The 27284-nt window shown below is 61.7% G+C and overlaps 4 non-coding genes across 4 annotated transcripts; all 4 read left to right on the plus strand.

The window, feature by feature from the left end:
• Positions 1-7109: 7109 nt before the first annotated feature.
• Positions 7110-7228, plus strand: LOC131869457 (5S ribosomal RNA). Its single transcript, XR_009367840.1, has one exon. It is a non-coding gene; the product is annotated as a 5S ribosomal RNA (ribosomal RNA).
• Positions 7229-13143: 5915 nt separating this feature from the next.
• Positions 13144-13262, plus strand: LOC131869463 (5S ribosomal RNA). Its single transcript, XR_009367846.1, has one exon. It is a non-coding gene; the product is annotated as a 5S ribosomal RNA (ribosomal RNA).
• A 5916-nt stretch (positions 13263-19178) lies between these two features.
• Positions 19179-19297, plus strand: LOC131869464 (5S ribosomal RNA). The gene has a single exon (XR_009367847.1). It is a non-coding gene; the product is annotated as a 5S ribosomal RNA (ribosomal RNA).
• Positions 19298-25196: 5899 nt separating this feature from the next.
• LOC131869473 (5S ribosomal RNA) lies at positions 25197-25317 on the plus strand. Its single transcript, XR_009367856.1, has one exon. It is a non-coding gene; the product is annotated as a 5S ribosomal RNA (ribosomal RNA).
• Positions 25318-27284: the final 1967 nt, after the last annotated feature.

Below are 27284 nucleotides of genomic sequence, written 5' to 3' on the forward strand. Positions count from 1 at the left end.
TTATCGATTTGGCCACGACATGGACGCATCGGAACGACTACCTTTGCCGAACCACTCGCAATTGCATCCATACCGAAACCAATAGACATTTCCGTCAGAGCCCTCGCATAGCATTCGGGAATCTCGCATGCCCCTCTAAATCGACCAATGCTGGCGCTCAACGAAAATCCGAGCGCTACCACCGTTCGAGCGCCAGCATTGGTCGAGTTAGAGGGGCACGGGGGAGAATGCTCCAGTCAACACCTCCCCTATATAAGTTATTTGTCCGATTCTCGCACAACCGTAGTCTGCCTCGTCGAATCAAACAACGGTCCCAGATTCCGACTTCCGTTCCGTAGAGACCCAAAAGCTAGATGGAGGCTCGCAAGAAAGAGAGTCGGCGCATAGCAATCGGGTTTCTCGAACGTTTAGGGACCGAGCTCACTTGCGGATAGGGCAAAATCCGCCAAGCAACCCAAAAGCTAGACGGGGGCTCGAATCGAATCGCCTAGGCGGCCACAACAACGACGTGTTGGATCGACTACCAGTGCCAAACCATTCAGCAAGACTAGTCTGTGTCGAGGCCGGATAGAGATTCTCAGAGAGCGCCCGTATAGCATTTAGGAGACCTGCCGCGTCCCTCACACTCGACAAATGGTGGTGCACGTTTATAAATCCGAGCGATCCCAACCCTTTCAAGCACCAACATCGGTCGAGATAGAGGGGCACGGAGGGGGCTGCGTGAGACAACACAGTCCCCTATATAAGTTATTTGTCCGATTCTCACACATCCGAAGAATGGTCATCAAATCGGACAACAGCCCAAACTTCCGACTTCCGTCCCAGAAAGCCCAAGAGCTATCTAAAACGTTCATGGCCGGAACTCGATCGCGGCTATACCAGTCCGCCAAGCAACCCAAAAGCTAGACTGGAGCTCTAGTCGAATCACCTCTGTGGCCATTGCAAGGACGTGTTGGAGCGACTACCATTGCCGAACCATTCCGCAGGTCGAGTCCATACCAAGGCCGCATAGAGATTCACGATGAGCTCCTGCATAGCAATCAGGAGACTTGCCGTGTCCATCACAATCGATAAATCCTGGTGCAAGATTTTTGCATCCGAGCGCTCCAACCAGTCGAGCACCAGCATCAATCGACATAAACGGGCACGGGGGGAGGATGCTCGAGAACACTACCTCCCCTATATAAGTTATTTGTCCGATTCTCAAGCAGCCGAAGTCTGGTCATCGAATCGGGTCAAAGACCACAACTTCCGACTTTACCCACAATGCAAGTCATCGAATCGAACATCGGCCCCCGAGTCGGACTCCATGCGTATGTCAGGTCATCGGACCCAAATTCCGCCTTCCTGCGCATGGCGGGCCATCAATATCAACTCGGTCATCGGACCCAAACTCCGCCTTTCTGCGCATGGCACGCCTTCAAATCGGTCATCGGACCCAAATTCCGCCTTCCTGTGCATGGCGGGCCATCAACATCAACTCGGTCATCGGACCCAAATTCCGCCTTTCTGCGCATGGCACGCCATCAACTCGGTCATCGGACCCAAATTCCGCCTTCCTGCGCATGGCAGGTCATCGGACACAAATTCAGACCTCGCCAATATGCCTACGTATCGAATCGGTCATCGGACCCAACTTCCGACTTCATCCATACTGTAGGGTCTTTGAGGTTGGCGCGGTGCGCTCAACCCGGGGAGTCGACCCATCGAAGCATACACCTCCCCTATATAAGCTATTTGTCCGATTCCCACACCTGTGTAGTTTGCACCTCTGACCAGGACATCGACCCCAACTTCCGAACTCGACTGCAACGACGGCACCAGCGCCTTGGTGCGCACCTTGCGACGCACAGTCCCAACATTCGCCTTCCTGCACATGGCAGGTCATCGGACCCAAATTCCGACCTCGCGAGTATGCCTACATATCGAATCGGTCATCGGACACAACTTCCGACTTCATCCATACCGTAGGGTCTTTGAGGTTGGCGCGGTGCGCTCAACCCGGGGAGTCGACCCAACGAAGCATACACCTCCCCTATATAAGCTATTTGTCCGATTCCCACACCTGTGTAGTTTGCACCTCCGATCAGGACATCGACCCCAACTTCCGAACTCGCCTGCAACGACCGAACCAGCGCCTTGGTGCGCACCTTGCAACGCACAGTGCCAACATTCGCCTTCCTGCACATGGCAGGTCATCGGACCCAAATTCCGACCTCGCGAGTATGCCTACATATCGAATCGGTCATCGGACCCAACTTCCGACTTCATCCATACCGTAGGGTCTTTGAGGTTGGCGCGGTGCGCTCAACCCGGGGAGTCGACCCAACGAAGCATACACCTCCCCTATATAAGCTATTTGTCCGATTCCCACACCTGTGTAGCTTGCACCTCCGATCAGGACATCGACCCCAACTTCCGAACTCGACTAAAAAGACCGCACCAGCACCTTGGTGTGCACCTTGCAACGCACAGTGCCAACATTCGCCTTCCTGCACATGGCAGGTCATCGGACCCAAATTCCGACCTCATGAGCATACCTACTAATCGAATCGGTCATCGGACCCAACTTCCGACTTCATCCATACCGTAGGGTCTTTGAGGTTGGCGCGGTGCGCTCAACCTGGGGAGTCGACCCATCGAAGCATACACCTCCCCTATATAAGCTATTTGTCCGATTCCGACACCTGTGTAGTTTGCACCTCCGCTCAGGACATCGACCCCAACTTCCGAACTCGCCTGCAACGACCGAACCAGCGCCTTGGTGCGCACCAAAAGTGCGCACTTTTGGAGGGCACTTTTGTGCGCTCCAAAGGTGCGCACTTTTGGAGGGCACTTTTGTGCGCTCCAAAGGTGCGCACTTTTGGAGGGCACTTTTTGGAGGGCACTTTTGTGCGCTCCAAAGGTGCGCACTTTTGGAGGGCACTTTTTGGAGGGCACTTTTCTGCGCTCCAAAGGTGCGCACTTTTGGAGGGCACTTTTTGGAGGGCACTTTTCTGCGCTCCAAAGGTGCGCACTTTTGGAGGGCACTTTTTGGAGGGCACTTTTCTGCGCTCCAAAGGTGCGCACTTTTGGAGGGCACTTTTTGGAGGGCACTTTTCTGCGCTCCAAAGGTGCGCACTTTTGGAGGGCACTTTTGTGCACTCCAAAGGTGCACACTTTTGGAGGGCACTTTTTGGAGGGCACTTTTCTGCACTCCAAAGGTGCGCACTTTTGGAGGGCACTTTTTGGAGGGCACTTTTGTGCGCTCCAAAGGTGCGCACTTTTGGAGGGCACTTTTTGGAGGGCACTTTTGTGCGCTCCAAAGGTGCGCACTTTTGGAGGGCACTTTTGTGCACTCCAAAGGTGCGCACTTTTGGAGGGCACTTTTCCTGCGCTCCAAAGGTGCACACCTAGGTGAGCACCTTCGACCACACCTTGTAGCACACCAAACTCTGACTTTCGACTTCATCCGCAATGCAGGGTCTTTGAGGTTGGCGCAATGCGCACAACCAGGGGAGTCGACCCATCAAACCCAACACCTCCCCTATATAAGCTATTTGTCTGATTCTCATACATGCGTAGCCTGCAGGAGCAATTAGGACATCGACCCCAACTTTCGGCTTCTAAACGAAAACAAGGTCTTTGAGGTTGGTGTAATGCGAACAACTAGGGGAGTCAACCCATCAAACCCAACACCTCCCCTATATAAGCTATTTGTCTGATTCTCATACATGTGTAGTCTACAGGAGCAATTAGGACATCGACCCCAACTTTTGACTTCTTAACGAAAACAAGGTCTTTGAGGTTGACGTAATGCGCACAACCAGGGGAGTCGACCCATCAAACCCAACACCTCCCCTATATAAGCTATTTGTCCGATTCTCATACATGTGTAGCCTACAGGAGCCATTAGGACATTGACCCCAACTTTTGACTTCTTAACGAAAACAAGGTCTTTGAGGTTGGCGTAATGCGCACAACCAAGGGAGTTGACCCATCAAACCCAACACCTCCCCTATATAAGCTATTTGTCTGATTCTCATACATGTGTAGCCTGCAACAACGATTAGGACATCCACCCCAACTTCTGAATTCGTCTGCGTTGACCGCACCAAAGGTGCACGCCTTGGTGCTCACCAAAATCCGACTTCCGACTTCTTCTGCTATGCGGGGTCTTTGAGGTTGGCGCAGTGCGCACAACCAGGGGAGTCAACCCACCGAATGCAACACCTCCCCTATATAAGCTATTTGTCTGATTCTCATACATGCGTAGACTGCAGCAATGATTAGGACATCCACCCCAACTTTTGACTTCTTAAACAAGACAGGGTCTTTGAAGTTGGTGCAGTGCACACAACCAGGGGAGTCGACCCATCAAACGCAACACCTCCCCTATATAAAGCTATTTGTCCGATTCTCATACGTGTAGTCTGCAGCAGCGATTAGGACATCGACCCCAACTTCCGAATTCGTTTGCATTGACCGCACCAAAGGTGCACGCCTTGGTGTGCACCTTGGAGTGCACTTTGGTGCTCACCTCGGTGCACACTTTGGTGTGCACCTCGGTGTGCACCAAAGGTGCGCACCTTGGAGCGCACCAAAGGTGTACACTTTGGAGCGCACCACATAGGGTCTTTGAGAGGTTGGCGCAGTGCGCACACCAAGGTGGGTGTTGAGGTGCGTGCCGAGGTGGGTGGGTGCTAGGGTGCGCTCCATGGTGGGTGCCAGGGTGGGTGCGTGCTAGGGTGGATTCCAAAGAGGGTCATAGGGTGGGTGCCAAGGTGGGTTGGTGATATAGTGGGTTCAAAGGTGGGTACTAGGGTGGGTTCCAAGGTGGGTCACAAGTTGGGTGCCAGGATGCGTGGGTGTTAGGTTGGGTGCCAAGGTGGGCTCCTGCGTGGGTGGGTGCTAGGGTGGGTTTCAAGGTGGACGCGAGGGCGGGTGCCAAGGTGGGTAACAAGTTGGGTGTTAGGATGGGTGAGTGCTAGAGTGGGTGCCAAGGTGGGTGGGTGCTAAGGTGGATGCCAAGGTGGTTCACAGGGTGGGTGGGTTCTAGGGTGAGTTCCAAGGTGGGTCACAGGTTTAGTGCTAGGGTGCGTGTCAAGGCGGGTGTCGAGGTGCCTGGGTGCTAGGGTGTGGATGCCAATGTGGGTCATAGGGTGGGTACTAGGGTGGGCTGCAATGTGGGTGCCAAGGTGGGTAACATGCTCGGTTGGTTCTAAATTGGGTGTCAGGGTGGGTGTGCACCCACCTTGCCCGAGGTGGGTGCCAAGGTGCCAGTGTGGGTGGGTGCTAAGGTGGATGCCAAGGTGGGTGAGAAGGTGGGTGATAGGTTGAGTGGTAGGATGGGTGGGTGCCAAGATGGGTCACAGGGTGGGTGCAAGGGTGGGTAGGTGCTAGGGTTGGTGTCAGGGTGGGTGGGTGCTAGGTTGGGTTCCAAGGTGGGTGCGAGGGTGAGTGTCAAGGTGGGTCACAGGTTAGGTGCTAGGATGGGTGAGTGCTAGGGTGCAAAGGTGCCAGGGTGGGTGCTAGGATGGGTCGATGCTAGGGTGAGTGGCAAGGTGGGTCCACAAGTGTCAAGGTGGGTGCCGAGGTGGGTGCCAACTTGGGTTCCAAGGTGGGTGCCAAGTGGGCGACTGCTATGGTGGATGCCAAGGTGGGTCACGGGGTGGGTGCCAAGTTGCTAGGTTGTGTTCCAAGGTGGGTGCCAACGTGGCTGCTAGGGTGCGTGGGTTAAAGGGTGTGTCACAACGTGGGTGCCAGGATGGGTGCGCACCCACACTGGCCAAGACGGGTGCAAGGTTGGGTTCCAAGCCCGGTCACAGGCTGGGTGCTAGGATGGGTGGGTGCCAAGGTGGGCACCAGGGTGGGTGCACCCACCCTGGCCAAGGTGGGTCACGGGGTGGGTCCTAGGGTGGGTAACAGGGTGGGTACTAAGGTGCGTGCCAAGGTGGGTCATGGGGTGGGTGCCAAGGTGGGCACCAGGGTGGGTGTGCACCAACCCTAGCCAGGGTAGGTCACGGGGTGGTTGTCGGGGTGGGCGTCAAGGAGCCAAGGTGGGTGGCAAGTAGCCAAGTTGCGTGCCAAGGTGGGTGTCGGGGTGGGTGCCAAGGATCCAAGGTGGGTGCCAAGGAACCAAGGTGGGTGTCTGGGTGGGTGCCGAGGTGGGAGCCAGGGTGGGTCCCAAGGTGAGTGCAAAGGTGGGTGCCAGGGTCAAGGTGAGTGCCAATGTGGGTTCCAAGGTGCCAGGGTCAGGGTGAGTGCCAATGTGGGTTCAAAGGTGCTAAGTTGGGTGCGAGGTTGGGTGCGAGGGTGGGTGGGTGCCAAGGTGTGCTAGGTGGAAGCCCGGGTGGGTCGGCATCCCATGGGTGTCGAGTTGGGTGCCTGATGGGTGCTTCTTGTCAAGTTTTAGTCGTCGGGACTCATTTCGAGCCTTAGAGGTCGTTTCTTGTCCGGTTGCCCTGTCTTCGACCTGGGAACCCAATTTTGGTCCTCGGGTCCCATTTTTTTTTGTCTCGCATCCCACTTTTGGCCTGTGGCCTTTTCGGGGTCGATTCTCGTTTTGGGCATCAGAGCATGTTTCTTCTCCTAAAACCCAATATTTGTTTATTAAGTCTCGGAACACATTTTTGTTCTCGTGGACCCATCATGGGTCTTGGAACGCATTTGTGGTCCTTGGGTCCCATTTTGCATCCCGAAACTTGTGTTTTGGTGCTTGATCCCTATTTTGGGTGCCCACCTTGCACCAAGTGCGCACCCGGGGCAAACCGAGCGCCTTGGTGCACCGGGGCAAGATCGAGCGTGCACCCGAGGCGCCCCGAACATGCACCAAGGTGCACTCGGCCCACATGTGAGCGCAGGTCGTTGCGCCCGAGGTGGTGTGTGGGCACCGCGTTGCAGACGGGACACTGCACGCACACGACGCCCCGTCCAGGTGCACGCACGTAGGCCGGGCCGGGTGCACACCCGACGCCCTAGCAAGGTGCGCGCACCCGGGCAGGGCTCACACTTGGCGAACGGGGCGCACTTCGCGAGGGAGGGTGTGCACCTCGACGGGGGTGGGTGGCCGGGGTGGATTCGCACGTGGGTCGCGGTTTGCTAAGTACACACTGCGACAAGCTCATAACGGGTGCGATCATACCAGCGTTAGTGCACCGGATCCCATCAGAACTCCGCAGTTAAGCGCGCTTGGGCCGGAGTAGTACTAGGATGGGTGACCTCCCGGGAAGTCCCGGTGTTGCACCCTTTCTTAGTTTTTCGCCGGGCGTCGCAATGCTATTTGAATAAACCTTTTGCCCGTTTGCGTTCTCGTCGGGGCCGGGCCGGGCCGGGGTGCGCTGCCCGCACTACCGCGCGCGCGGGGGCGACACCGAGCGCGCACCCGAGGCGCCCCGAGCACACAGGCCACGGTGCAACCCGGGCGTTGTGCGCGCACCCCGGTGCGCCCGAGGTGCTGCGCGCGCACCCAGGTGAAATCGGTGTGCACCTCGGCCAGTGCGCGCTCGGTCGAGTCGCGCACGTTGGCCAAGGTGCACGGTGATGTTTCTTACTCTAAGGTTCCGCACCAGACGCCCGGGACAGGTGAGCGAAGCTGGGCGGGGCCGGGTGCGCGGCCGGGGCAGGTGCACGCAGCTGGAGAGAGCTTTGGAGCACACCAGAGGTGCGCACCTTGGAGCACACTTCGGAGCGCACCAATGATGCGCTCCATTCAAAAGTTTCCTGAAAAGGCAAAAAAAGTTGAGATTATAGAATTTCCCACTTGAGAGATTGTAAAAAAAAAAAATTTAAAATGAAGGAAACGCGGGTGCCAAGGTGTGCGCGCCCGGGTGCGCAGCCCAGCCAAGGTGTGCGCACCAAGGCGCCCACCCTGGCGAAGGTGCACGCAAGGTGCGCACCCGAGGCAAACCGGACAATTAACCCAACTTTCGACTTCGCGCGCACCTGCGCACCTTGGAGCGCACTTCGGAGCGCTCCTTGTTGCGCACCAATCTTGGGCACCTCGGAGTGCACCATGGCGCCCACCAAGGTGCGCACCCGGGGCAAACCGAGCTCCGACTTCGTGCGCACCTTGGAGCACACGAAAGGTGCGCACCATGGCGCCCACCAAGGTGCGCAGCCCAGCCAAGGCGTGCGCATCAAGGTGCGCACCCTGGCGAAGGTGCGCACCCGGGGCAAACCGAGCTCCGACTTCGTGCGCACCTTGGAGCGCACAAAGGGTGCGCAACCCAGCCAAGGTGTGCGCACCCCGGGCAAACCGAGCTCCGAATCGTGCGCACCTTGGAGCACACTTCGGAGCCCTCCTTGGTGCGCACCGATGTTGCGCACCTCGGAGCGCACCCGGGGAAAACAATGCAATTAACCCGACTTTCGACTTCGTGGGCACCTCGGAGCGCTCTCGGGTTCGCACCTCGGAGCACACCGAGGTGCGCACCTTTGATGCGCTGCCTTCACCAATTTCCAGAAAAGGCAAGAAAACATTGAGAAGGTGTGCGCACCGAGGTGCCCACCCTGGCGAAGGTGCACGCGAGGTGCGCACCCGGGGCAAACCGGGCTCCGACTTCGTGCACGCCATGCTGCGCACCTTGGAGGGCCATGGTGCGCACCTTGGAGCACACTTCGGAGCGCTCAATGGTGCCCAACCCAGCCAAGGTGCCCACCGCGGCGAAGGTGCACGCGAGGTGCGCACCCGGGGCAAACCGGGCTCCGACTTCGTGCACGCCGCACCTTGGAGCACACTTCGGAGCGCTCCTTGGTGCGCACCAGGGCGCGCAACCCAGCCGAGGTGCCCACCCCGGCGAAGGTGCACGCGGGGTGCGCACCCGAGGCAAACCGGGCTCCGACTTCGTGCACGCCATGGTGCCCACCGCGGCGAAGGTGCACGCGAGGTGCGCACCCGGGGCAAACCGGGCTCCGACTTCGTGCACGCCGCACCTTGGAGCACACTTCGGAGCGCTCCTTGGTGCGCACCAGGGCGCGCAACCCAGCCGAGGTGCCCACCCCGGCGAAGGTGCACGCGAGGTGCGCACCCGGGGCAAACCGGGCTCCGACTTCGTGCACGCCATGGTGCCCACCGCGGCGAAGGTGCACGCGAGGTGCGCACCCGGGGCAAACCGGGCTCCGACTTCGTGCACGCCGCACCTTGGAGCACACTTCGGAGCGCTCCTTGGTGCGCACCATGGTGCCCACCAGGGCGCGCAACCCCGCCGAAGGTGCACGCGAGGTGCACACCCGGGGCAAACCGGGCTCCGACTTCGTGCACGCCGCACCTTGGAGCACACTTCGGAGCGCTCCTTGGTGCGCACCAGGGCGCGCAACCCCGCCGAAGGTGCACGCGAGGTGCGCACCCGGGGCAAACCGGGCTCCGACTTCGTGCACGCCATGGTGCGCACCAGGGTGCCCACCGCGGCGAAGGTGCGCACCCGGGGCAAACCGGGCTCCGACTTCGTGCACGCCGCACCTTGGAGCACACTTCGGAGCGCTCCTTGGTGCGCACCAGGGCGCGCAACCCAGCCGAGGTGCCCACCCCGGCGAAGGTGCACGCGAGGTGCGCACCCGGGGCAAACCGGGCTCCGACTTCGTGCACGCCATGGTGCCCACCGCGGCGAAGGTGCGCACCCGGGGCAAACCGGGCTAGGACTTCGTGCACGCCGCACCTTGGAGCACACTTCGGAGCGCTCCTTGGTGCGCACCATGGTGCCCACCAGGCCGCGCAACCCAGCCAAGGTGTGCGCACCAAGGTGCACGCGAGGTGCGCACCCGGGGCAAACCGGGGTCCGGCTTCGTGCACGCCGCACCTTGGAGCACACATCGGGGCGCTCCCGGGTTCGCACCGGCGTTGCGCACCGTGGTGGGCACCTCGGAGCGCACCGTGGTGGGCACCTCGGAGCACACCAAGGTGGGCAGCGAGGTGCGCACCTTTGATGCGATGCCTTCACTAATTTCCATAAAAGGCAAAAGAAAACGAGATTTTAAAATTTCCGTTTTGAAAGATAGTGAGAAAAAGGGAATGCTGGTGCCATCTTGAGCCCGCCCTGGTGCGCAGCCCAGCCAAGGTGTGCGCACCAAGGTGCCCACCCTGGCGAAGGTGCGCGCCCGGGCAATTAACCCAACTTCCAACTTCGCGCGCGCCAGGGTGGGAGCGCACCCAACAACCGGGCCTGGGAAGAGCCAATGCGAGAAACCCCACCAAACGCTCTGACAAAAAAAGAGGGGGCGCTCCAGTAACCCCGCTTCGGAGCGCACCCTGGGCAAACCCAGCCAGGGTGCCCACCCCGGCCAAGGTGCAGGCGAGGTGCGCACCCGGGGCAAACCGGGCTCCGACAACGTGCACGCCGCACCTTGGAGCACACTTCGTAGCGCTCCCGGGTGCGCACCTCAGAGCACACCAAGGTGGGCAGCGAGGTGCGCACCTTTGATGCGCTGCCTTCACTAATTTCCAGAAAAGGCAAAAAAAAGAGGAGATTTTAAAATTTCCGTTTTGAAAGATAGTGAAAAAAACGGAACGCGGGTGCCATCTTGAGCCCGCCCGGGTGCACAGCCCAGGTAAGGTGCCCACCCTGGCAAAGGTGCGCACCCGGGCAATTAACCCTACTTCCGACTTCGTGCGCGCCAGGGTGGCAACCGGGCCTGGGAAGAGCCAATGCGAGAAACCCCACCAAACGCTCCGACAAAAAAAGAGGCGGCGCTCCAATAACCCCGCTTCGGAGCGCAGCCGGGGCAAACCCAGCCAAGGTGCCCACCCCGACGAAGGTGCACGCGAGGTGCGCACCCGGGGCAAACCGGGCTCCGACAACGTGCACGCAGCACCTTGGAGCACACTTCGAAGCACTCCCGGGTGCCCACCGGCGTTGCGCACCGTGGTGGGCAGCGAGGTGCGCACCTTTGATGCGCTGCCTTCACTAATTTCCAGAAAAGGCAAAAAAAAATGAGATTTTAAAATTTCCGTTTTGAAAGATAGTGAAAAAAACGGAACGCGGGTGCCATCTTGAGCCCGCCCTGGTGCGCAGCCCAGGCAAGGCATGCGCACCAAGGTGCCCACCCGCGGTGCACACCCGGGGCAAACCGGGCTCCGACTTCGTGCAGGCCGCACCTTGGAGCACACTTCGGAGCGCTCCTTGGTGCGCACCATGGTGCCCACCAGGGCGCACCCGGGGCAAACCGGGCTCCGACTTCGTGCACGCCGCACCTTGGAGCACACATCGGAGCGCTCCCAGGTTCGCACCAGCGTTGCGCACCTTTGATGCGCTGCCTTCACTAATTTCCAGAAAAGGCAAAAAAAAACGATATTTTAAAATTTCCGTTCTGAAAGATAGTGAAAAAAACGGAACGCGGGTGCCATCTTGAGCCCTTCCTGGTGCGCAGCCCAGGCAAGTTGTGCGCACCAAGGTGCCCACCCTGGCGGAGGTGCGCGCCCGGGGCAAACCGGGCTCCGACTTCGTGCACTGCATGGTGCCCACCAAGGCGCGCAACCCAGCCAAGGTGCCCACCGCAGCGAAGGTGCACGCGAGGTGCGCACCCGAGGTGCACACCCGGGGCAAACCGAGCTCCGACTTCGTGCACGCCGCACCTTGGAGCACACTTCAGAGCGCTCCTTGGTGCGCACCAGGGCGCGCAACCCAGCCAAGGTGCTCACCCCGGCGAAGGTGCACGCGAGGTGCGCACCCGGGGCAAGCCGGGCTCGGACTTCGTGCACGCCGCACCTTGGAGCACACATCGGAGCGCTCCCGGGTTCGCACCAGCATTGCGCACCTTTGATGCGCTGCCTTCACTAATTTCCAGAAAAGGCAAAAAAAAAAAAAAAACGAGATTTTAAAATTTCCGTTTTGAAAGATAGTGAAAAAAACGGAACGCGGGTGCCATCTTGAGCCCGCCCTGGTGTGCAGCCCAGGCAAGTTGTGCGCACCAAGGCACCCACCCTGGCCAAGGTGGGTCACGGGGTGGGTCCTAGGGTGGGTAACGGGGTGGGTACTAAGGTGCGTGCCAAGGTGGGTCATGGGGTGGGTGCCAAGGTGGGCACCAGGGTGGGTGTGCACCAACCCTAGCCAGGGTAGGTCACGGGGTGGTTGTCGGGGTGGGCGTCAAGGAGCCAAGGTGGGTGGCAAGTAGCCAAGTTGCGTGCCAAGGTGGGTGTCGGGGTGGGTGCCAAGGATCCAAGGTGGGTGCCAAGGAACCAAGGTGGGTGTCTGGGTGGGTGCCGAGGTGGGAGCCAGGGTGGGTCCCAAGGTGAGTGCAAAGGTGGGTGCCAGGGTCAAGGTGAGTGCCAATGTGGGTTCCAAGGTGCCAGGGTCAGGGTGAGTGCCAATGTGGGTTCAAAGGTGCTAAGTTGGGTGCGAGGTTGGGTGCGAGGGTGGGTGGGTGCCAAGGTGTGCTAGGTGGAAGCCCGGGTGGGTCGGCATCCCATGGGTGTCGAGTTGGGTGCCTGATGGGTGCTTCTTGTCAAGTTTTAGTCGTCGGGACTCATTTCGAGCCTTAGAGGTCGTTTCTTGTCCGGTTGCCCTGTCTTCGACCTGGGAACCCAATTTTGGTCCTCGGGTCCCATTTTTTTTTGTCTCGCATCCCACTTTTGGCCTGTGGCCTTTTCGGGGTCGATTCTCGTTTTGGGCATCAGAGCATGTTTCTTCTCCTAAAACCCAATATTTGTTTATTAAGTCTCGGAACACATTTTTGTTCTCGTGGACCCATCATGGGTCTTGGAACGCATTTGTGGTCCTTGGGTCCCATTTTGCATCCCGAAACTTGTGTTTTGGTGCTTGATCCCTATTTTGGGTGCCCACCTTGCACCAAGTGCGCACCCGGGGCAAACCGAGCGCCTTGGTGCACCGGGGCAAGATCGAGCGTGCACCCGAGGCGCCCCGAACATGCACCAAGGTGCACTCGGCCCACATGTGAGCGCAGGTCGTTGCGCCCGAGGTGGTGTGTGGGCACCGCGTTGCAGACGGGACACTGCACGCACACGACGCCCCGTCCAGGTGCACGCACGTAGGCCGGGCCGGGTGCACACCCGACGCCCTAGCAAGGTGCGCGCACCCGGGCAGGGCTCACACTTGGCGAACGGGGCGCACTTCGCGAGGGAGGGTGTGCACCTCGACGGGGGTGGGTGGCCGGGGTGGATTCGCACGTGGGTCGCGGTTTGCTAAGTACACACTGCGACAAGCTCATAACGGGTGCGATCATACCAGCGTTAGTGCACCGGATCCCATCAGAACTCCGCAGTTAAGCGCGCTTGGGCCGGAGTAGTACTGGGATGGGTGACCTCCCGGGAAGTCCCGGTGTTGCACCCTTTCTTAGTTTTTCGCCGGGCGTCGCAATGCTATTTGAATAAACCTTTTGCCCGTTTGCGTTCTCGTCGGGGCCGGGTCGGGCCGGGGTGCGCTGCCCGCACTACCGCGCGCGCGGGGGGCGACACCGAGCGCGCACCCGAGGCGCCCCGAGCACACAGGCCACGGTGCAACCCGGGCGTTGTGCGCGCACCCCGGTGCGCCCGAGGTGCTGCGCGCGCACCCAGGTGAAATCGGTGTGCACCTCGGCCAGTGCGCGCTCGGTCGAGTCGCGCACGTTGGCCAAGGTGCACGGTGATGTTTCTTACTCTAAGGTTCCGCACCAGACGCCCGGGACAGGTGAGCGAAGCTGGGCGGGGCCGGGTGCGCGGCCGGGGCAGGTGCACGCAGCTGGAGAGAGCTTTGGAGCACACCAGAGGTGCGCACCTTGGAGCACACTTCGGAGCGCACCAATGATGCGCTCCATTCAAAAGTTTCCTGAAAAGGCAAAAAAAGTTGAGATTATAGAATTTCCCACTTGAGAGATTGTAAAAAAAAAAAATTTAAAATGAAGGAAACGCGGGTGCCAAGGTGTGCGCGCCCGGGTGCGCAGCCCAGCCAAGGTGTGCGCACCAAGGCGCCCACCCTGGCGAAGGTGCACGCAAGGTGCGCACCCGAGGCAAACCGGACAATTAACCCAACTTTCGACTTCGCGCGCACCTGCGCACCTTGGAGCGCACTTCGGAGCGCTCCTTGGTGCGCACCAATCTTGGGCACCTCGGAGTGCACCATGGCGCCCACCAAGGTGCGCACCCGGGGCAAACCGAGCTCCGACTTCGTGCGCACCTTGGAGCGCACGAAAGGTGCGCACCATGGCGCCCACCAAGGTGCGCAGCCCAGCCAAGGCGTGCGCATCAAGGTGCGCACCCTGGCGAAGGTGCGCACCCGGGGCAAACCGAGCTCCGACTTCGTGCGCACCTTGGAGCGCACAAAGGGTGCGCAACCCAGCCAAGGTGTGCGCACCCCGGGCAAACCGAGCTCCGAATCGTGCGCACCTTGGAGCACACTTCGGAGCCCTCCTTGGTGCGCACCGATGTTGCGCACCTCGGAGCGCACCCGGGGAAAACAATGCAATTAACCCGACTTTCGACTTCGTGGGCACCTCGGAGCGCTCTCGGGTTCGCACCTCGGAGCACACCGAGGTGCGCACCTTTGATGCGCTGCCTTCACCAATTTCCAGAAAAGGCAAGAAAACATTGAGAAGGTGTGCGCACCGAGGTGCCCACCCTGGCGAAGGTGCACGCGAGGTGCGCACCCGGGGCAAACCGGGCTCCGACTTCGTGCACGCCATGCTGCGCACCTTGGAGGGCCATGGTGCGCACCTTGGAGCACACTTCGGAGCGCTCAATGGTGCCCAACCCAGCCAAGGTGCCCACCGCGGCGAAGGTGCACGCGAGGTGCGCACCCGGGGCAAACCGGGCTCCGACTTCGTGCACGCCGCACCTTGGAGCACACTTCGGAGCGCTCCTTGGTGCGCACCAGGGCGCGCAACCCAGCCGAGGTGCCCACCCCGGCGAAGGTGCACGCGGGGTGCGCACCCGGGGCAAACCGGGCTCCGACTTCGTGCACGCCATGGTGCCCACCGCGGCGAAGGTGCACGCGAGGTGCGCACCCGGGGCAAACCGGGCTCCGACTTCGTGCACGCCGCACCTTGGAGCACACTTCGGAGCGCTCCTTGGTGCGCACCAGGGCGCGCAACCCAGCCGAGGTGCCCACCGCGGCGAAGGTGCACGCGAGGTGCGCACCCGGGGCAAACCGGGCTCCGACTTCGTGCACGCCATGGTGCCCACCGCGGCGAAGGTGCACGCGAGGTGCGCACCCGGGGCAAACCGGGCTCCGACTTCGTGCACGCCGCACCTTGGAGCACACTTCGGAGCGCTCCTTGGTGCGCACCATGGTGCCCACCAGGGCGCGCAACCCCGCCGAAGGTGCACGCGAGGTGCGCACCCGGGGCAAACCGGGCTCCGACTTCGTGCACGCCGCACCTTGGAGCACACTTCGGAGCGCTCCTTGGTGCGCACCAGGGCGCGCAACCCCGCCGAAGGTGCACGCGAGGTGCGCACCCGGGGCAAACCGGGCTCCGACTTCGTGCACGCCATGGTGCGCACCAGGGTGCCCACCGCGGCGAAGGTGCGCACCCGGGGCAAACCGGGCTCCGACTTCGTGCACGCCGCACCTTGGAGCACACTTCGGAGCGCTCCTTGGTGCGCACCAGGGCGCGCAACCCAGCCGAGGTGCCCACCCCGGCGAAGGTGCACGCGAGGTGCGCACCCGGGGCAAACCGGGCTCCGACTTCGTGCACGCCATGGTGCCCACCGCGGCGAAGGTGCGCACCCGGGGCAAACCGGGCTAGGACTTCGTGCACGCCGCACCTTGGAGCACACTTCGGAGCGCTCCTTGGTGCGCACCATGGTGCCCACCAGGCCGCGCAACCCAGCCAAGGTGTGCGCACCAAGGTGCACGCGAGGTGCGCACCCGGGGCAAACCGGGGTCCGGCTTCGTGCACGCCGCACCTTGGAGCACACATCGGGGCGCTCCCGGGTTCGCACCGGCGTTGCGCACCGTGGTGGGCACCTCGGAGCGCACCGTGGTGGGCACCTCGGAGCACACCAAGGTGGGCAGCGAGGTGCGCACCTTTGATGCGATGCCTTCACTAATTTCCATAAAAGGCAAAAGAAAACGAGATTTTAAAATTTCCGTTTTGAAAGATAGTGAGAAAAAGGGAATGCTGGTGCCATCTTGAGCCCGCCCTGGTGCGCAGCCCAGCCAAGGTGTGCGCACCAAGGTGCCCACCCTGGCGAAGGTGCGCGCCCGGGCAATTAACCCAACTTCCAACTTCGCGCGCGCCAGGGTGGGAGCGCACCCAACAACCGGGCCTGGGAAGAGCCAATGCGAGAAACCCCACCAAACGCTCTGACAAAAAAAGAGGGGGCGCTCCAGTAACCCCGCTTCGGAGCGCACCCTGGGCAAACCCAGCCAGGGTGCCCACCCCGGCCAAGGTGCAGGCGAGGTGCGCACCCGGGGCAAACCGGGCTCCGACAACGTGCACGCCGCACCTTGGAGCACACTTCGTAGCGCTCCCGGGTGCGCACCTCAGAGCACACCAAGGTGGGCAGCGAGGTGCGCACCTTTGATGCGCTGCCTTCACTAATTTCCAGAAAAGGCAAAAAAAAGAGGAGATTTTAAAATTTCCGTTTTGAAAGATAGTGAAAAAAACGGAACGCGGGTGCCATCTTGAGCCCGCCCGGGTGCACAGCCCAGGTAAGGTGCCCACCCTGGCAAAGGTGCGCACCCGGGCAATTAACCCTACTTCCGACTTCGTGCGCGCCAGGGTGGCAACCGGGCCTGGGAAGAGCCAATGCGAGAAACCCCACCAAACGCTCCGACAAAAAAAGAGGCGGCGCTCCAATAACCCCGCTTCGGAGCGCAGCCGGGGCAAACCCAGCCAAGGTGCCCACCCCGACGAAGGTGCACGCGAGGTGCGCACCCGGGGCAAACCGGGCTCCGACAACGTGCACGCAGCACCTTGGAGCACACTTCGAAGCACTCCCGGGTGCCCACCGGCGTTGCGCACCGTGGTGGGCAGCGAGGTGCGCACCTTTGATGCGCTGCCTTCACTAATTTCCAGAAAAGGCAAAAAAAAATGAGATTTTAAAATTTCCGTTTTGAAAGATAGTGAAAAAAACGGAACGCGGGTGCCATCTTGAGCCCGCCCTGGTGCGCAGCCCAGGCAAGGCATGCGCACCAAGGTGCCCACCCGCGGTGCACACCCGGGGCAAACCGGGCTCCGACTTCGTGCAGGCCGCACCTTGGAGCACACTTCGGAGCGCTCCTTGGTGCGCACCATGGTGCCCACCAGGGCGCACCCGGGGCAAACCGGGCTCCGACTTCGTGCACGCCGCACCTTGGAGCACACATCGGAGCGCTCCCAGGTTCGCACCAGCGTTGCGCACCTTTGATGCGCTGCCTTCACTAATTTCCAGAAAAGGCAAAAAAAAACGATATTTTAAAATTTCCGTTCTGAAAGATAGTGAAAAAAACGGAACGCGGGTGCCATCTTGAGCCCTTCCTGGTGCGCAGCCCAGGCAAGTTGTGCGCACCAAGGTGCCCACCCTGGCGGAGGTGCGCGCCCGGGGCAAACCGGGCTCCGACTTCGTGCACTGCATGGTGCCCACCAAGGCGCGCAACCCAGCCAAGGTGCCCACCGCAGCGAAGGTGCACGCGAGGTGCGCACCCGAGGTGCACACCCGGGGCAAACCGAGCTCCGACTTCGTGCACGCCGCACCTTGGAGCACACTTCAGAGCGCTCCTTGGTGCGCACCAGGGCGCGCAACCCAGCCAAGGTGCTCACCCCGGCGAAGGTGCACGCGAGGTGCGCACCCGGGGCAAGCCGGGCTCGGACTTCGTGCACGCCGCACCTTGGAGCACACATCGGAGCGCTCCCGGGTTCGCACCAGCATTGCGCACCTTTGATGCGCTGCCTTCACTAATTTCCAGAAAAGGCAAAAAAAAAAAAAAAACGAGATTTTAAAATTTCCGTTTTGAAAGATAGTGAAAAAAACGGAACGCGGGTGCCATCTTGAGCCCGCCCTGGTGTGCAGCCCAGGCAAGTTGTGCGCACCAAGGCACCCACCCTGGCCAAGGTGGGTCACGGGGTGGGTCCTAGGGTGGGTAACGGGGTGGGTACTAAGGTGCGTGCCAAGGTGGGTCATGGGGTGGGTGCCAAGGTGGGCACCAGGGTGGGTGTGCACCAACCCTAGCCAGGGTAGGTCACGGGGTGGTTGTCGGGGTGGGCGTCAAGGAGCCAAGGTGGGTGGCAAGTAGCCAAGTTGCGTGCCAAGGTGGGTGTCGGGGTGGGTGCCAAGGATCCAAGGTGGGTGCCAAGGAACCAAGGTGGGTGTCTGGGTGGGTGCCGAGGTGGGAGCCAGGGTGGGTCCCAAGGTGAGTGCAAAGGTGGGTGCCAGGGTCAAGGTGAGTGCCAATGTGGGTTCCAAGGTGCCAGGGTCAGGGTGAGTGCCAATGTGGGTTCAAAGGTGCTAAGTTGGGTGCGAGGTTGGGTGCGAGGGTGGGTGGGTGCCAAGGTGTGCTAGGTGGAAGCCCGGGTGGGTCGGCATCCCATGGGTGTCGAGTTGGGTGCCTGATGGGTGCTTCTTGTCAAGTTTTAGTCGTCGGGACTCATTTCGAGCCTTAGAGGTCGTTTCTTGTCCGGTTGCCCTGTCTTCGACCTGGGAACCCAATTTTGGTCCTCGGGTCCCATTTTTTTTTGTCTCGCATCCCACTTTTGGCCTGTGGCCTTTTCGGGGTCGATTCTCGTTTTGGGCATCAGAGCATGTTTCTTCTCCTAAAACCCAATATTTGTTTATTAAGTCTCGGAACACATTTTTGTTCTCGTGGACCCATCATGGGTCTTGGAACGCATTTGTGGTCCTTGGGTCCCATTTTGCATCCCGAAACTTGTGTTTTGGTGCTTGATCCCTATTTTGGGTGCCCACCTTGCACCAAGTGCGCACCCGGGGCAAACCGAGCGCCTTGGTGCACCGGGGCAAGATCGAGCGTGCACCCGAGGCGCCCCGAACATGCACCAAGGTGCACTCGGCCCACATGTGAGCGCAGGTCGTTGCGCCCGAGGTGGTGTGTGGGCACCGCGTTGCAGACGGGACACTGCACGCACACGACGCCCCGTCCAGGTGCACGCACGTAGGCCGGGCCGGGTGCACACCCGATGCCCTAGCAAGGTGCGCGCACCCGGGCAGGGCTCACACTTGGCGAACGGGGCGCACTTCGCGAGGGAGGGTGTGCACCTCGACGGGGGTGGGTGGCCGGGGTGGATTCGCACGTGGGTCGCGGTTTGCTAAGTACACACTGCGACAAGCTCATAACGGGTGCGATCATACCAGCGTTAGTGCACCGGATCCCATCAGAACTCCGCAGTTAAGCGCGCTTGGGCCGGAGTAGTACTGGGATGGGTGACCTCCCGGGAAGTCCCGGTGTTGCACCCTTTCTTAGTTTTTCGCCGGGCGTCGCAATGCTATTTGAATAAACCTTTTGCCCGTTTGCGTTCTCGTCGGGGCCGGGCCGGGCCGGGGTGCGCTGCCCGCACTACCGCGCGCGCGGGGGGCGACACCGAGCGCGCACCCGAGGCGCCCCGAGCACACAGGCCACGGTGCAACCCGGGCGTTGTGCGCGCACCCCGGTGCGCCCGAGGTGCTGCGCGCGCACCCAGGTGAAATCGGTGTGCACCTCGGCCAGTGCGCGCTCGGTCGAGTCGCGCACGTTGGCCAAGGTGCACGGTGATGTTTCTTACTCTAAGGTTCCGCACCAGACGCCCGGGACAGGTGAGCGAAGCTGGGCGGGGCCGGGTGCGCGGCCGGGGCAGGTGCACGCAGCTGGAGAGAGCTTTGGAGCACACCAGAGGTGCGCACCTTGGAGCACACTTCGGAGCGCACCAATGATGCGCTCCATTCAAAAGTTTCCTGAAAAGGCAAAAAAAGTTGAGATTATAGAATTTCCCACTTGAGAGATTGTAAAAAAAAAAAATTTAAAATGAAGGAAACGCGGGTGCCAAGGTGTGCGCGCCCGGGTGCGCAGCCCAGCCAAGGTGTGCGCACCAAGGCGCCCACCCTGGCGAAGGTGCACGCAAGGTGCGCACCCGAGGCAAACCGGACAATTAACCCAACTTTCGACTTCGCGCGCACCTGCGCACCTTGGAGCGCACTTCGGAGCGCTCCTTGGTGCGCACCAATCTTGGGCACCTCGGAGTGCACCATGGCGCCCACCAAGGTGCGCACCCGGGGCAAACCGAGCTCCGACTTCGTGCGCACCTTGGAGCGCACGAAAGGTGCGCACCATGGCGCCCACCAAGGTGCGCAGCCCAGCCAAGGCGTGCGCATCAAGGTGCGCACCCTGGCGAAGGTGCGCACCCGGGGCAAACCGAGCTCCGACTTCGTGCGCACCTTGGAGCGCACAAAGGGTGCGCAACCCAGCCAAGGTGTGCGCACCCCGGGCAAACCGAGCTCCGAATCGTGCGCACCTTGGAGCACACTTCGGAGCCCTCCTTGGTGCGCACCGATATTGCGCACCTCGGAGCGCACCCGGGGAAAACAATGCAATTAACCCGACTTTCGACTTCGTGGGCACCTCGGAGCGCTCTCGGGTTCGCACCTCGGAGCACACCGAGGTGCGCACCTTTGATGCGCTGCCTTCACCAATTTCCAGAAAAGGCAAGAAAACATTGAGAAGGTGTGCGCACCGAGGTGCCCACCCTGGCGAAGGTGCACGCGAGGTGCGCACCCGGGGCAAACCGGGCTCCGACTTCGTGCACGCCAGGTGCCCAACCCAGCCAAGGTGCCCACCGCGGCGAAGGTGCACGCGAGGTGCGCACCCGGGGGCAAACCGGGCTCCGACTTCGTGCACGCCGCACCTTGGAGCACACTTCGGAGCGCTCCTTGGTGCGCCAGCCAAGGGCGCGCAACCCAGCCGAGGTGCCCACCCCGGCGAAGGTGCACGCGGGGTGCGCACCCGGGGCAAACCGGGCTCCGACTTCGTGCACGCCATGGTGCCCACCGCGGCGAAGGTGCACGCGAGGTGCGCACCCGGGGCAAACCGGGCTTCCGACTTCGTGCACGCCGCACCTTGGAGCACACTTCGGAGCGCTCCTTGGTGCGCACCAGGGCGCGCAACCCATGCCGAGGTGCCCACCCCGGCGAAGGTGCACGCGAGGTGCGCACCCGGGGCAAACCGGGCTCCGACTTCGTGCACGCCATGGTGCCCACCGCGGCGAAGGTGCACGCGAGGTGCGCACCCGGGGCAAACCGGGCTCCGACTTCGTGCACGCCGCACCTTGGAGCACACTTCGGAGCGCTCCTTGGTGCGCACCATGGTGCCCACCAGGGCGCGCAACCCCGCCGAAGGTGCACGCGAGGGTGCGCACCCGGGGCAAACCGGGCTCCGACTTCGTGCACGCCGCACCTTGGAGCACACCTTCGGAGCGCTCCTTGGTGCGCACCAGGGCGCGCAACCCCGCCGAAGGTGCACGCGAGGGTGCGCACCCGGGGCAAACCGGGCTCCGACTTCGTGCACGCCATGGTGCGCACCAGGGGTGCCCACCGCGGCGAAGGTGCGCACCCGGGGCAAAACCGGGCTCCGACTTCGTGCACGCCGCACCTTGGAGCACACTTCGGATGCGCTCCTTGGTGCGCACCAGGGGCGCGCAACCCAGCCGAGGTGCCCACCCCGGCGAAGGTGCACGCGAGGTGCGCACCCGGGGCAAACCGGGCTCCGACTTCGTGCACGCCATGGTGCCCACCGCGGCGAAGGTGCGCACCCGGGGCAAACCGGGCTAGGACTTCGTGCACGCCGCACCTTGGAGCACACTTTGGAGCGCTCCTTGGTGCGCACCATGGTGCCCACCAGGGCCGCGCAACCCAGCCAAGGTGGTGCGCACCAAGGTGCACGCGAGGTGCGCACCCGGGGCAAACCGGGGTCCGGCTTCTGTGCACGCCGCACCTTGGAGCACACATCGGGGCGCTCCCGGGTTCGCACCGGCGTTGCGCACCGTGGTGGGCACCTCGGAGCGCACCGTGGTGGGCACCTCGGAGCACACCAAGGTGGCAGCGAGGTGCGCACCTTTGATGCGATGCCTTCACTAATTTCCATAAAAGGCAAAAAAAAAACGAGATTTTAAAATTTCCGTTTTGAAAGATAGTGAGAAAAAGGGAATGCTGGTGCCATCTTGAGCCCGCCCTGGTGCGCAGCCCAGCCAAGGTTGTGCGCACCAAGGTGCCCACCCTGGCGAAGGTGCGCGCCCGGGCAATTAACCCAACTTCCAACTTCGCGCGCAGCCAGGGTGGAGGCGCACCAACAACCGGGCCTGGGAAGAGCCAATGCGAGAAACCCCACCAAACGCTCTGACAAAAAAAGAGGGGGCGCTCCAGTAACCCCGCTTCGGAGCGCACCCTGGGCAAACCCAGCCAGGGTGCCCACCCCGGCCAAGGTGCAGGCGAGGTGCGCACCCGGGGCAAACCGGGCTCCGACAACGTGCACGCCGCACCTTGGAGCACACTTCGTAGCGCTCCCGGGTGCGCACCTCAGAGCACACCAAGGTGGGGCAGCGAGGTGCGCACCTTTGATGCGCTGCCTTCACTAATTTCCAGAAAAGGCAAAAAAAAGAGGAGATTTTAAAATTTCCGTTTTGAAAGATAGTGAAAAAAAACGGAACGCGGGTGCCATCTTGAGCCCGCCCTGGTGCACAGCCCAGGTAAGGTGCCCACCCTGGCAAAGGTGCGCACCCGGGCAATTAACCCTACTTCCGACTTCGTGCGCGCCAGGGTGGCAACCGGGCCCTGGGAAGAGCCAATGCGAGAAACCCCACCAAACGCTCCGACAAAAAAAGAGGCGGCGCTCCAATAACCCCGCTTCGGAGCGCAGCCGGGGCAAAACCCAGCCAAGGTGCCCACCCCGACGAAGGTGCCACGCGGAGGTGCGCACCCGGGGCAAACCGGGCTCCGACAACGTGCACGCAGCACCTTGGAGCACACTTCGAAGCACTCCCGGGTGCCCACCGGCGTTGCGCACCGTGGTGGGCAGCGAGGTGCGCACCTTTGATGCGCTGCCTTCACTAATTTCCAGAAAAGGCAAAAAAAAAATGAGATTTTAAAATTTCCTGTTTTGAAAGATAGTGAAAAAAAACGGAACGCGGGTGCCATCTTGAGCCCGCCCTGGTGCGCAGCCCAGGCAAGGCATGCGCACCAAGGTGCCCACCCGCGGTGCACGCCCGGGGCAAACCGGGGCTCCGACTTCGTGCAGGGCGCACCTTGGAGCACACTTCGGAGCGCTCCTTGGTGCGCACCATGGTGCCCACCAGGGCGCACCCGGGGCAAACCGGGCTCCGACTTCGTGCACGCCGCACCTTGGAGCACACATCGGAGCGCTCCCCAGGTTCGCACCAGCGTTGCGCACCTTTGATGCGCGTGCCTTCACTAATTTCCAGAAAAGGCAAAAAAAAACGATATTTTAAAATTTCCGTTCTGAAAGATAGTGAAAAAAACGGAACGCGGGTGCCATCTTGAGCCCTTCCTGGTGCGCAGCCCAGGCAAGTTGGTGCGCACCAAGGTGCCCACCCTGGCGGAGGTGCGCGCCCGGGGCAAACCGGGCTCCGACTTCGTGCACTGCATGGTGCCCACCAAGGCGCGCAACCCAGCCAAGGTGCCCACCGCAGCGAAGGTGCACGCGAGGTGCGCACCCGAGGTGCACACCCGGGGGCAAACCGAGCTCCGACTTCGTGCACGCCGCACCTTGGAGCACACTTCCAGAGCGCTCCTTGGTGCGCACCAGGGCGCGCAACCCAGCCAAGGTGCTCACCCCGGCGAAGGTGCACGCGAGGTGCGCACCCGGGGCAAGCGGGCTCGGACTTCGGCACGCCGCACCTTGGAGCACACATCGGAGCGCTCCCGGGTTCGCACCAGCATTGCGCACCCTTTGATGCGCTGCCTTCACTAATTTCCAGAAAAGGCAAAAAAAAAAAAAAAATGAGATTTTAAAATTTCCGTTTTGAAAGATAGTGAAAAAAACGGAACGCGGGGTGCCATCTTGAGCCCGCCCTGGTGTGCAGCCCAGGCAAGTTGTGCGCACCAAGGCACCCACCCTGGCCAAGGTGGGTCACGGGGTGGGTCCTAGGGTGGGTAACGGGGTGGGTACTAAGGTGCGTGCCAAGGTGGGTCATGGGGTGGGTGCCAAGGTGGGCACCAGGTGGGTGTGCACCAACCCTAGCCAGGGTAGGTCACGGGGTGGTTGTGGTCTGGGTGGGCGTCAAGGAGCCAAGGTGGGTGGCAAGTAGCCAAGTTGCGTGCCAAGGTGGGTGTCGGGGTGGGTGCCAAGGATCCAAGGTGGGTGCCAAGGAACCAAGGTGGGTGTCTGGGTGGGTGCGAGGTGGGAGCCAGGGTGGGTCCCAAGGTGAGTGCAAAGGTGGGTGCCAGGGTCAAGGTGAGTGGCCAATGTGGGTTCCAAGTGCCAGGGTCAGGGTGAGTGCCAATGTGGGTTCAAAGGTGCTAAGTTGGGTGCGAGGTTGGGTGCGAGGGTGGGGTGGGGTGCCAAGGTGTGCTAGGTGGAAGCCCGGGTGGGTCGGGCATCCCATGGGTGTCGAGCTGGGTGCCTGATGGGTGCTTCTTGTCAAGTTTTAGTCGTCGGGACTCATTTCGAGCCTTAGAGGTCGTTTCTTGTCCGGTTGCCCTGTCTTCGACCTGGGAACCCAATTTTGGTCCTCGGGTCCCATCTTTTTTTTGTCTCGCATCCCACTTTTGGCCTGTGGCCTTTTCGGGGTCGATTCTCGTTTTTGGGCATCAGAGCATGTTTCTTCTCCTAAAACCCATATTTGTTTATTAAGTCTCGGAACACATTTTTGTTCTCGTGGACCCATCATGGGTCTTGGAACGCATTTGTGGTCCTTGGGTCCCATTTTGCATCCCGAAACTTGTGTTTTTGGTGCTTGATCCCTATTTTGGGTGCCCACCTTGCACCAAGTGCGCACCCGGGGCAAACCGAGCGCCTTGGTGCACCGGGGCAAGATCGAGCGTGCACCCGAGGCGCCCCGAACCTGCACCAAGGTGCACTCGGCCCACATGTGAGCGCAGGTCGTTGCGCCCGAGGTGGTGTGTGGGCACCGCGTTGCAGACGGGACACTGCACGCACACGACGCCCCGTCCAGGTGCACGCACGTAGGCCGGGCCGGGGTGCACACCCGACGCCCTAGCAAGGTGCGCGCACCCGGGCAGGGCTCACACTTGGCGAACGGGGCGCACTTCGCGAGGGGGAGGGGGTGGCACCTCGACGGGGGTGGGTGGCCGGGGTGGATTCGCACGTGGGTCGCGGTTTGCTAAGTACACACTGCGACAAGCTCATAACGGGTGCGATCATACCAGCGTTAGTGCACCGGATCCCATCAGAACTCCGCAGTTAAGCGGCGCTTGGGCCGGAGTAGTACTGGGATGGGTGACCTCCCGGGAGAGTCCCGGTGTTGCACCCTTTTTAGTTTTTCGTTCCGGGCGTCGCAATGCTATTTGAATAAACCTTTTGCCCGTTTGCGTTCTCGTCGGGGGCCGGGCCGGGCCGGGGGTGCGCTGCCCCGCACTACCGCTGCGCGCAGGGGGGCGACACCGAGCGCGCACCCGAGGCGCCCCCGAGCACACAGGCCACGGTGCAACCCGGGGCGTTGTGCGCGCACCCCGGTGCGCCCGAGGTGCTGCGCGCGCACCCAGGTGAAATCGGTGTGCACCTCGGCCAGTGCGCGCTCGGTCGAGTCGCGCACGTTGGCCAAGGTGCACGGTGATGTTTCTTACTCTAAGGTTCCGCACCAGACGCCCGGGACAGGTGAGCGAAGCTGGGCGGGGCCGGGTGCGCGGGCCGGGGCAGGTGCACGCAGCTAGAGAGAGCTTTGGAGCACACCAGAGGTGCGCACCTTGGAGCACACTTCGGAGCGCACCAATGATGCGCTCCATTCAAAAGTTTCCTGAAAAGGCAAAAAAGTTGAGATTATAGAATTTCCCACTTGAGAGATTGTAAAAAAAAAAAATTTAAAATGAAGGAAACGCGGGTGCCAAGGTGTGCGCGCCCGGGTGCGCAGCCCAGCCAAGGTGTGCGCACCAAGGCGCCCACCCTGGCGAAGGTGCACGCAAGGTGCGCACCCGAGGCAAACCGGACAATTAACCCAACTTTCGACTTCGCGCGCACCTGCGCACCTTGGAGCGCACTTCGGAGCGCTCCTTGGTGCGCACCAATCTTGGGCACCTCGGAGTGCACCATGGGCGCCCACCAAGGTGCGCACCCGGGGCAAACCGAGCTCCGACTTCGTGCGCACCTTGGAGCGCACGAAAGGTGCGCACCATGGCGCCCACCAAGGTGCGCAGCCCAGCCAAGGCGTGCGCATCAAGGTGCGCACCCTGGCGAAGGTGCGCACCCGGGGCAAAACCGAGCTCCGACTTCGTGCGCACCTTGGAGCGCACAAAGGGTGCGCAACCCAGCCAAGGTGTGCGCACCCCGGGCAAACCGAGCTCCCGAATCGTGCGCACCTTGGAAGCACACTTCGGAGCCCTCCTTGGTGCGCACCGATGTTGCGCACCTCGGAGCGCACCCGGGGAAACAATGCAATTAACCCGACTTTCGACTTCGTGGGCACCCTCGGAGCGCTCTCGGGTTCGCACCTCGGAGCACACCGAGGTGCGCACCTTTGATGCGCTGCCTTCACCAATTTCCAGAAAAGGCAAGAAAACATTGAGAAGGTGTGCGCACCGAGGTGCCCACCCTGGCGAAGGTGCACGCGAGGTGCGCACCCGGGGCAAACCGGGCTCCGACTTCGTGCACGCCATGCTGCGCACCTTGGAGGGCCATGGTGCGCACCTTGGAGCACACTTCGGAGCGCTCAATGGTGCCCAACCCAGCCAAGGTGCCCACCGCGGCGAAGGTGCACGCGAGGTGCGCACCCGGGGCAAACCGGGCTCCGACTTCGTGCACGCCGCACCTTGGAGCACACTTCGGAGCGCTCCCCTTGGTGCGCACCAGGGCGCGCAACCCAGCCGAGGTGCCCACCCCGGCGAAGGTGCACGCGGGGTGCGCACCCGGGGCAAACCGGGCTCCGACTTCGTGCACGCCATGGTGCCCACCGCGCCAAGGTGCACGCGAGGTGCGCACCCGGGGCAAACCGGGCTCCGACTTCGTGCACGCCGCACCTTGGAGCACACTTCGGAGCGCTCCTTGGTGCGCACCAGGGCGCGCAACCCAGCCGAGGTGCCCACCCCGGCGAAGGTGCACGCGAGGTGCGCACCCGGGGCAAACCGGGCTCCGACTTCGTGCACGCCATGGTGCCCACCGCGGCGAAGGTGCACGCGAGGTGCGCACCCGGGGCAAACCGGGCTCCGACTTCGTGCACGCCGCACCTTGGAGCACACTTCGGAGCGCTCCTTGGTGCGCACCATGGTGCCCACCAGGGCGCGCAAC

The sequence above is a fragment of the Cryptomeria japonica genome, unplaced genomic scaffold (assembly GCF_030272615.1).
Source record: "Cryptomeria japonica unplaced genomic scaffold, Sugi_1.0 HiC_scaffold_248, whole genome shotgun sequence".
In the NCBI taxonomy this organism is placed as follows: Eukaryota; Viridiplantae; Streptophyta; class Pinopsida; order Cupressales; family Cupressaceae; genus Cryptomeria; species Cryptomeria japonica.